Below are 11,707 nucleotides of genomic sequence, written 5' to 3'. Positions count from 1 at the left end.
CTCGTTTTACTGTGGATATAGATACTTTTGTACCTGTTTTTTCCAGCATCTTCACAAGGTCCTTTGCTGTTGTTCTGGGATTGATTTGCACTTTTCGCACCAAAGTACGTTCATCTCTAGAAGAGAGAACGCGTCTCCTTCCTGAGCGGTAAGGCGGCTGCATGGTCCCATGGTGTTTATACTTGCGTACTATTGTTTGTACAGATGAACGTGGTACCTTCAGGCATTTGGAAATTGCTCCCAAGGATGAACCAGACACGTGGAGGTAAAAAAAAAAGAAATCTGAGGTCTTGGCTGATTTATTTTGATTTTCCCACAATGTCAAGCAAAGAGGAACTGAGTTTGAAGGTAGGACTTGAAATACATCCACAGGTACACCTCCAATTGATTCAAATGATGTCAATTAGCCTATCAGAAGCTTCTAAAGCCATGACATAATTTTCTGAAATTTTCCAAGCTGTTTAAAGGCACAGTCAACTTAGTGTATGTAAACTTCTGACCCACTGGAATTGTGATACAGTGAATTATAAGTGAAATAATCTGTCTGTAAACAATTGTTGGAAAAATGACTTGTGTCATGCACAAAGTAGATGTCCTAACCGACTTGCCTAAACTATAGTTTGTTAACAAGAAATTTGTGGAGTGGTTGAAAAATGAGTTTTAATAACTCCAACTTAAGTGTATGTAAACTTCCGACTTCAACTGTACATCCACTAATGCTCTTGTGAAATCCATTCTAGCTAGCAGCATTCAGCACAAAAATTCTGACTCCCTTTCCCTTTTAACTGGGCGAGTTGGATATCTCTGCCTCCCAGTCTATCAAAGGTCCATTAAAAAACAGCACTCATGCTTATCAGAGCACAGGCCTATTAACTGGTGTGTTTGTTTTATACATTTTTTGTGTGTTTTTTTATGGAAATGAACTGCACTTACTTGCCAATTCATTTTGTGTTCCTTTCTGTATGGGAATAAGGCTGTCATCAAAACAATGAGCTGGTTGTCATTGCAGGGGCCCTGCTGTTTAGATTCTCTATGAGAGGTTATTCTATGTGAATCCCCTTTGGGAGTGCAGAGGTATGCTAGGGTATGCTAAGGCCAGACAGAGTGGGAAGACAGCTAGAAATTCCGGAGTCATTTTCAATCTATAATTTGCTTTGCAGTATGTTAAGACAATATGACATATAAAAACGTACAAGTCATAAGTCACAGGGAAGACAAATTCCAATATTGTGATATAACTGTTATTGCATGCTTTCTGTGTGTGTTATGGTTAACCCTTGTGCAGACATTCCACTACCATGGACTGCATGTCGTTTTGAGTAGTCACACATTTAGATGTAGGCCTAAAATGAGTTTTCCATCTGCCCCGAGGATTCATCCATAACAAATCTGTTCGGGTTTCGCAATAGCGATGGAATTTAGGCTTACCAGTGTTTTAACAATGCTTTGTTTCCCAGAACTCCACACAGAGAGAACGTGCATTAAGTAAGTGGTTGGAGCAGGTGTTTGTCACGTTCCTGACCTGTTTTCTGTTATTTTTGTATGTGTTTAGTTGGTCAGGGCGTGAGTTGGGGTGGGCATTCTATGTTTTGTGTTTCTATGTTTAGGTCATTGGTAATTAGCCTTATATGGTTCTCAATCAGGGACAGGTGTTTGACGTTTCCTCTGATTGAGAACCATATAAAGGTAGGCTGTTCACACTGTTTGTTTGTGGGTGATTGTCTTCCGTGTCTGTGTCTGTGCACCACACGGGACTGTTTCGTTTGTTCGTTCGTTTGTGTAGTCTGTACCTGTTCATGCGTTCTTCGTGTTTATGTAAGTTCTCTCGTTCAGGTCTGTCTACATCGTTCATTTGTTTTGGAGTTTGTTGAAGTATTTTCGTGTTTCGTTTTTACTTTAATAAATTTCATTATGTCATATCACAACGCTGCGCTTTGGTCCAATCCCTACTCCTCCTCTTCAGACGAAGAGGAGGAGGACAACCGTTACAGAATCACCCACCAAACAAGGATCAAGCAGCGTGAGAGGAACCAGCAGCAGCGGCCAAAAAACCAGGACTCGTGGACTTGGGAGGAAATATTGGATGGAAAAGGTCCATGGGCACAGCCAGGAGAATATCGCCGCCCCAAAGAAGAGCTGGAGGCAGCTAAAGCTGAGAGGCGGCGATATGAGGAGGCAGCACGGAAACAAGGCTGGAAGCCCGTAAGTCAAACCCAAAAATTTCTTGGAGGGGGGCTCTCGGGGAGAGTAGTTGGGTCAGTCAGGAGACGTGAGCCAACTCCTCCTGCTTACCGTAAGGAGCCGGTGAGGGCGGATTTGGAGGTGAGTGACGCAGAGACAGTAAAGGAGTTAATGGAGAAATTGGAGGAGAGAGTTATGAGGGATGTACTGGTTTGGTGCATGAGGCACGGCATCCGTCCGACTGAACGTGTTGGTGAGTTAATGTCACCGGGAACAGCTCTCCATACTCGTCCTGAGGTGCGTGCTAGCCGTCTGGTTAAGACAGTGCCTACACCACGCACCAAGCCTCCTGTGCGTCTCCAGAGTCCTGTGCGTCCTGTTACTGCTCCCCGCACTAGCCCTGAGATGCGCCCCAGCCCAGTACCACCAGTGCTGACACCACGCACTAAGCCTCCTGTGCGTCTCCAGAGCCCTGTTCCTCCTCCACGCACTCTCCCTGTGGTGCGTGTCTCCAGCCCAGTGCCTCCAGTTCCGGCACCACGCATCAAGCCTCCTGTGCGTCTCCAGAGCCCTGTTCCTCCTCCACGCACTCTCCCTGTGGTGCGTGTCTCCAGCCCAGTGCCTCCAGTTCCGGCACCACGCATCAAGTCTCCTGTGCGTCTCCAGAGCCCTGTACGCACTGTTCCTTCTCCCCGTACTCGCCCTGATGTGCGTGCCCTCAGCCCGGTACCACCAGTGCCGGTACCACGCACCAGGCCTATAGTACGCCTTGAGAGTCCAGTGTGCCCTGTTGTTGTTCCCCGCACTAGCCTGATGGTGCGTGTCATTAGCCCGGTACCTCCAGTTCCGGCACCACGCACTAGGCCTACAGTGCGCCTCAGCCGGCCAGAGTCTGCCGTCTGCCCAGCGGCGCCTGAACTGCCCGTCTGCCCAGCGGCGCCTGAACTGCCCGTCTGCCCAGCGGCGCCTGAACTGCCCGTCTGCCCAGCGGCGCCTGAACTGCCCGTCTGCCCAACGGCGCCTGAACTGCCCGTCTGCCCAACGGCGCCTGAACTGCCCGTCTGCCCAACGGCGCCTGAACTGCCCGTCTGCCCAACGCCGTCTGACCTGTCCGTCTGCCAAGCGCCGCATGAACTGCCCGTCTGTACTGAGCCTTCAAAGCCGCCCGTCTGTACTGAGCCTGCAAAGCCACCCGTCTGCCATGAGCCTTCAGAGCCGTCCGCCAGACAGGAGCCGCTAGAGCCTTCCGCCAGACAGGAGCCGCCAGAGCCTTCCGCCAGACAGGAGCAGCCAAAGCCTTCCGCCAGACAGGATCAGCCAGAGCCTTCCGCCAGACAGGATCAGCCAGAGCCTTCCGCCAGACAGGATCAGCCAGAGCCTTCCGCCAGACAGGATCAGCCAGAGCCTTCCGCCAGACAGGATCAGCCAGAGCCTTCCGCCAGACAGGATCAGCCAGAGCCTTCCGCCAGACAGGATCAGCCAGAGCCTTCCGCCAGCCATGACCAGCCAGAGCCTTCCGCCAGCCATGACCAGCCAGAGCCGCCAGCCAGCCATGAGCAGCCAGAGCCGCCAGCCAGCCATGAGCAGCCAGAGCCGCCAGCCAGCCATGAGCAGCCAGAGCAGCCAGAGCCGCCAGCCAGCCATGAGCAGCCAGAGCCGCCAGCCAGCCATGAGCTGCCAGAGCCGCCAGCCAGCCATGAGCTGCCAGAGCCGCCAGCCAGCCATGAGCTGCCAGAGCCGCCAGCCAGCCAGGAGCTGCCAGAGCCGCCAGCCAGCCAGGAGCTGCCAGAGCCGCCAGCCAGTCATGAGCTGCCCTCCAGTCATGAGCTGCCCTCCAGTCATGAGCTGCCCTACAGTCATGAGCTGCCCTCCAGTCATGAGCTGCCCTCCAGTCATGAGCTGCCCTACAGTCATGAGCTGCCCTACAGTCATGAGCTGCCCTACAGTCATGGTCTGCCCTATAGTCCGGAGCTGCCCTATAGTCCGGAGCTGCCACTCAGTCCGGAGCTGCCACTCAGTCCGGAGCTGCCACTCAGTCCGGAGCTGCCACTCAGTCCGGAGCTGCCTCTCTGTCCTGAGCTACCTCTTTGTCATGAGCTATCTCTCTGTCCTGAGCTACCTCTCTGTCCTGAGCTACCTCTCTGTCCTGAGCTACCTCTCTGTCCTGAGCTGCCTCTCTGTCCTGAGCTACCTCTATGTCCTGAGTTATCTAGGGGGGACCGGTGTGAAGGTTCCTAGACCAGGGTTGGGGGCGAGGATCGCCACTCGGAGGACGCTAAGGAGGGGGACAAAGACAATGGTGGAGTGGTGTCCTCGTCCTGCGCCGGAGCCGCCACCGCGGACAGATGCCCACCCAGACCCTCCCCTTGAGTTTTAGGGGTGCGCCCGGAGTTCGCACCTTGAGGGGGGGGTTCTGTCACGTTCCTGACCTGTTTTCTGTTATTTTTGTATGTGTTTAGTTGGTCAGGGCGTGAGTTGGGGTGGGCATTCTATGTTTTGTGTTTCTATGTTTAGGTCATTGGTAATTAGCCTTATATGATTCTCAATCAGGGACAGGTGTTTGACGTTTCCTCTGATTGAGAACCATATAAAGGTAGGCTGTTCACACTGTTTGTTTGTGGGTGATTGTCTTCCGTGTCTGTGTCTGTGCACCACACGGGACTGTTTCGTTTGTTCGTTCGTTTGTGTAGTCTGTACCTGTTCATGCGTTCTTCGTGTTTATGTAAGTTCTCTCGTTCAGGTCTGTCTACATCGTTCATTTGTTTTGGAGTTTGTTGAAGTATTTTCATGTTTCGTTTTTACTTTAATAAATTTCATTATGTCATATCACAACGCTGCGCTTTGGTCCAATCCCTACTCCTCCTCTTCGGACGAAGAGGAGGAGGACAACCATTAGTGTTGATACTGATTGTATATTGAAAGAAAGGCAGTGCTGCTTTCGGATCAGCTTTCTCCATTCAAATCTTATCTTAACGTTATAATTTTTTCACAATACTGATGACGGCTCAGCTCCTAGAGAGATATTACTACCTATTTCTACAAATATTGAGGTGGCTTATTCTATTGCTTACCCCATAATAACGCACTAAAATCACAGATTTAGCACATCATTGCGCAGGTTGTTACACATTATGAAAAATTGTACAGTCGCCTAGTGTAACGTTCGGATCAAGGATCGGACCAAAGCGCAGCGTGGTTTGAATACATATTTTAATTATAGCAACGAAGACAAAAAACACTTGACAAAATACAAAACAATAAACGAACGTGAACAAACGAACGAAAACAGTACCGTGTGGCGAACAAACACAGACACGGCAACAATCACCCACAAACAAACATTGAAAACAGCCTACCTTAATATGGTTCCCAATCAGAGACAATGACAAACACCTGCCTCTGATTGAGAACCATATTAGGCCAAACGAACAAACCGAAACATAGAAACAAATAACATAGACTGCCCACCCCAACTCACGCCCTGACCATACTAAATAAAGACAAAACAAGGGAAATAAAGTCAGGAAGTGGACACCTAGCCTACAATTAGAAAAATATAAGTAAATTGACTGAAGATTACAATTATTTTTCGATATGATTTAAATATACAGTGTCTTCGGAAAGTATTCAGACCCCTTGACTTTTTCCTCATTTTGTTACGTTAAAGCCTTATTCTAAAATGTATTAAATAAGACATTTTCGTCAATCTACACACAAAATGTTTGCTAATTTACTAAATATAAAACCAGAAATACCTTATTTAAATAAGAATTCAGACCCTTTGCTATGAGACTCGAAATTGAGCTCAGGTGCATCCTGTTTCCATTGATCATCCTTGAGATGTTTCGACAACTTAACTGGAGTCCACCTGTGCTAAATACAATTGATTGGACATGATTTGGAAAGGCACACACCTGTCTATATAAGGTCCCACGGACCTCTGACCGTGCATGTCAGAGCAAAAACCAAGCCTTGAGGTTGAAAAAATTGTCTATAGAGCTCCGAGACAGGATTGTGTCGAGGCACAGATCTGGGGAAGGATGCCAAACATTTCTGCAGCATTGAAGGTCCGCAAGAATACAGTGGCCTCCATCATTCTTAAATGGAAGAAATTTGGAACCACCAAGACTCTTCCTAGAGCTGGCCGCCGGGCCAAACTGAAGAATCGGGGGAGAAGGGCCTTGATCAGGGAGTTGACCAAGAACCCGATGGTCACTCTGACTGAGCTCCAGAGTTCCTCTGTGGAGATGGGAGAACCTTCCAGAAGCACAACGATCTCTGCAGTACTCCACCAATCAGGCCTTTATGGTAGAGTGGCCAAACGGAAGCCACTCCTCAGTAAAAGGCACATGACAGCCCGCTTGGAGTTTGCCATAAGGCACCTAAAGACTCTCAGACCATGAGAAACAAGATTCTCTGGTCTGATGAAACCAAGATTAAACTATTTGGCCTGAATGCCAAGCGTCACGTCTGGAGGAAACCTGCCACCATACCTACGGTGAAGCATGGTGGTGGCAGCATCATGCTGTGGGGATGTTTTTCAGCGGCAGGGACTGGGAGACTAGTCAGGATTGAGGCAAAGATGAACGGAGCAAAGTACAGAGAGATCCTTGATGAAAACCTGCTCCAGGGCACCCAGGACATCAGCCTGTGGGAAGGTTCACCTTCCAACTGGACAACGACCCTAAGCACATAGCCAAGACAACGCAGGAGTGGCTTCGGGACAAGTCTCTGAATGTCCTTGAGTAGCACAGCCAGAGCCCGGACTTGAACCGGATCGAACATCTCTGGAGAGACCGGAAAATAGCTGTGCAGCGACGCTCCCCATCCAACCTGAGCTTGAGAGGATCTGCAGAGAAGAATGGGAGAAATTCCCCAAATACAGGTGTGCCAAGCTTGTAGCGTCATACCCAAGAAGACTTGAGGCTGTAATCACTGACAAAGGTGCTTCAACAAAGTACTGAGTAAAGGGTCTGAATACTTATGAAAATGTGATATTTCCGTTTTTGCTTAGAATAAGACTGTCACGTAACAAAATGTGGAAAACGTCAAGGGGTCTGAAAACTTTCCGAATGCACTGTATAGGTCTATGTAGCTTATGTATGTTTTCATTTGAAGTATCTTTAAATCCATTGCGTGTTTGTAACAATTCCAAAGACATTGGCAACTTTGTATTTCGAGTCAACTTCCTTGTGAAGGTGGGCTTATCAGCGGTCACATTGAGACAGATAAACATCTTGATTCCATGTTGAACAGAGATCTTCTGTGTATAAAGTGACGTGGAAGGGCAAAATAAATTATCTAACGACGCACTTAGCTGTTCTACCGACTGTGGTCTGAGGCAGTCAGTAAATAATGAGTGTTTTAAACTGCAACTGTAGTAATGATGGTTTTGGGAAACAGCTCGGATTTAACCATGCTCCTACAAAGTTTCTAATGATGAACTTAGCCTTACGACGCTTTCGGGAAACCGGGCCCAGGTATGAATGGACCAGAAATACGGTAATGTAATTTACAGTAACGTTTGTTACATTCCAAATGCCATTTAATACGTGTTACATTTACACCCCCAAAACTGTGGAATTTCCTCCCTATCACTCCCTCTCCATTGCTTTCACATTTCTCAGAACAAGTCACTGAGGGCAGGGAGAAAGGGTGCACGTCTTCAGTATGAAACCAAGCCCAATACCATGCTCTATCCCCACATTTCATGTATTTTCCTCTGACACTCACTGTACTGACATAGCACATCATTATGGAAGAATGGAGAAGGGAGAAACACATTTGGGGTGACCTCCCTACCTAGGTGGAGTGAACTCTCACCCCACTGAGGAGTTCTACTGTCAGGCAGGAGTAGCTGTCAGGGTGATTTGAGAGGGTGTGCGTTCGACAGAGGAGGTACCAGCACTTAAGGAGAGACAGCTCTCCGAGTTCTAAATGGAAAAGAAAAGGATGATTATCTTGGTGGCGAACACTGTCCCTGGGATGCTGTCAGAATCACTCTCTCTCCCATCTAACTGTTTCAATCTCCCCTTCTCTGAGGACTGACAGAAGAGGTTTATGACTCGTTGTTCCTCCATTAAAAGGATTCCATCTCTATCTCTCTTACTCTTCTTCTCTTCTTCTCTTTCCTTCTTCCACTTGTTATTCTCACTAAGGAATCAATAGGAGTAGCTTCAGTAGTAGGAGTCTACGTCAACCAATCCCAGTAGATGCCCCATGTTTCTGTCTCTTTCTCTATCACTTTCTCTCTTAGGAATATGACAGAGGTTTTGTGTTATACTTGAGGGATAATGTTCAATGCTTTCTGTCATCTCTTTTCAATGCTACAGGGGTCTGTGAGCCGGTGTTGTTGTGTGTGTGTGTGTGTGTGTGTGTGTGTGTGTGTGTGTGTGTGTGTGTGTGTGTGTGTGTGTGTGTGTGTGTGTGTGTGTGTGTGTGTGTGTGTGTGTGCGGGGATGTGTGTGTGACTTATCTGTTTAATCTCAGGGCCTCTGCAGTGAGGATGTTAGAGCTCAGGAGTGAGGATGCAGTAGTCATTGCCATCCATCCAGAAACTCTGCAGGAGATTGGTGGTTGTTTTTTTTTAGATGAGAGGGGACAGACATGTCAATATGTTAGGGGACCTTGAGTCAGTGTGTCAAATAGAGGCATGCCCAGGCTTGTCCTTTCTTCCCCCAGCTACGAGATAAAAGACTTACTCTGGATAAAAAGGACTAGCTGAGTGTGTGTGTGTCCACCCAGTATACAGCCCCAACTCCCTCCACCTGTAGCGACAGATGCGTTTGTTTCCCTCCTCTCTCTTTCCTCACCTCAACTTCCATGACAACCCAACAACAACTACATAAAATACCAGCCTACTCCCAACTTGAATCGCATGTTAGTTTTTCTTATCAGGATTATCATTCGTTTGGAGCTAGCATTTCTCATTTTTATGGTATACTATATTTTGAATGTTCCCATTCGTCTTTAGCATGGCACGTAGCTGAAATTGCCCAGAGATTGGGTATCAGTTTGATGTGTGGTGCGGGTTTGAGATAACAACTGCCTGCCTGCTGCCTGTGGCACCTTTGGAATCAGGCGGTAGGTACTTATTGTGTCCAGTTGCTTAGGAACGCTGCTCCAACTTGTCATTCTCCAGAATGGATGCACATCGTAAATAGAGTGGATGTTGGGAGGGTTACTCCGTTTCTAAAACAGTTTAGGATGAAAGTCTTTGTTTGGTAGAGAGGCAATCTGCAGTTAAAACAATGGCAAAATTATCACCCTGCCACTGCTTTGGTAAACAGCTGTGGGACGGGGCTTGATAATGCAACTAATCTCAAATTAATATAACCATATGTTGAGGATATACTGTGTTTGTTTACAAATACATTGTTTACAAACAATGGAGTAAAATAAGCTTATATTTGTGGTTCTGATGGGGTAAGACAAACTAAGCTTGTGAGGCATTTATACATTATATTATTCAAGAATCAATGGGTAAATGTACTCAACAGAAATATAAACGCAACCTGTAAAGTGTTGGTCCATGTTTCATGAGCTGAAACAAAAAAAGTATTTATCTCAAATTTTGTGCATTTTTTTTTTTTTTTTTTTTTAATTTAACCTTTATTTAACCAGGTAGGCAAATTGAGAACACGTTCTCATTTACAATTGCGACCTGGCCAAGATAAAGCAAAGCAGTTCGACACATACAACAACACATAGTTACACATGGAGTAAAAACAAACATATAGTCAATAATACAGTGAAAAAATAAGTCTATATACAATGTGAGCAAGTGAGGTGAGATAAGGGAGGTGAAGGCAAACAGATATATGTATAAATAAATAAAAATATAAAAAGGCCATGGAGGCGAAGTGAGTACAACACAGCAAGTAAAATAAAAACTAAAAAAACACTGGAATGGTTGGTTTGCATTGGAAGAAAGTGCAAAGTAGAGACAGAAATAATGGGGTGCAAAGGAGCAAAATAAATAAATAAATAAATACAGTAGGTAAAGAGGTAGTTGTTTGGGCTAAATTGTAGATGGGTTATGTACAGGTGCAGTAATCTATGAGCTGCTCTGACAGCTGGTGCTTAAAGCTAGTGAGGGAGATAGGTGTTTCCAGTTTCAGAGATTTTTGTAGTTCGTTCCAGTCATTGGCAGCAGAGAACTGGAAGGAGAGGCGTCCAAAGGAAGAATTGGTTTTGGGGGTGACTAGAGAGATATACCTGCTGGAGCGCGTGCTACAGGTAGGTGCTGCTATGGTGACCAGCGAGCTGAGATAAGGGGGGACTTTACCTAGCAGGGTCTTGTAGATGACCTGGAACCAGTGGGTTTGGCGACGAGTATGAAGCGAGGGCCAGCCAACGAGAGTGTACAGGTCGCAGTGGTGGGTAGTATATGGGGCTTTGGTGACAAAACGGATGGCACTGTGATAGACTGCATCCAATTTATTGAGTAGGGTTTTGGAGGCTATTTTGTAAATGACATCACCGAAGTCGAGGATTGGTAGGATGGTCAGTTTTACAAGGGTATGTTTGGCAGCATGAGTAAAGGATGCTTTGTTGCGGAATAGGAAGCCAATTCTAGATTTGACTTTGGATTGGAGATGTTTGATGTGGGTCTGGAAGGAGAGTTTACAGTCTAACCAGACACCTAGGTATTTGTAGTTGTCCACATATTCTAAGTCAGAGCCGTCCAAAGTAGTGATGTTGGACAGGCGGGCAGGAGCAGGCAGCGATCGGTTGAAGAGCATGCATTTGGTTTTACTTGTATTTAAGAGCAGTTGGAGGCCACGGAAGGAGAGTTGTATGGCATTGAAGCTCGCCTGGAGGGTTGTTAACACAGTGTCAAAAGAAGGGCCAGAAGTATACAGAATAGTGTCGTCTGCGTAGAGGTGGATCAGAGAATCACCAGCAGCAAGAGCGACATCATTGATGTAAACAGAGAACAGAGTCGGTCCAAGAATTGAACCCTGTGGCACCCCCATAGAGACTGCCAGAGGCCCGGACAACAGACCCTCCGATTTGACACACTGAACTCTATCAGAGAAGTAGTTGGTGAACCAGGCGAGGCAATCATTAGAGAAACCAAGGCTGTCGAGTCTGCCAATGAGGATGTGGTGATTGACAGAGTCAAAAGCCTTGGCCAGGTCAATGAATACGGCTGCACAGTATTGTTTCCTATCGATGGCGGTTACGATATCGTTTATGACCTTGAGCGTGGCTGAGGTGCACCCATGACCAGCTCTGAAACCAGATTGCATAGCGGAGAAGGTGTGGTGTGATTCGAAATGGTCGGTAATCTGTTTGTTGACTTGGCTTTCGAAGACCTTAGAAAGGCAGGGTAGGATAGATATAGGTCTGTAGCAGTTAGGGTCAAGGGTGTCCCCCCCTTTGAAGAGGGGGATAACCGCAGCTGCTTTCCAATCTTTGGGGATCTCAGACGACACGAAAGAGAGGTTGAAGAGGCTAGTAATAGGGGTGGCAACAATTTCAGCAGATAGTTTTAGAAAGAAAGGGTCCAGATTATCAAGCC

This window comes from Salvelinus namaycush, chromosome 37 (genome assembly GCF_016432855.1).
Source record: "Salvelinus namaycush isolate Seneca chromosome 37, SaNama_1.0, whole genome shotgun sequence".
NCBI lineage: Eukaryota > Metazoa > Chordata > Actinopteri > Salmoniformes > Salmonidae > Salvelinus > Salvelinus namaycush.
This window is presented reverse-complemented; position numbering follows the sequence as displayed.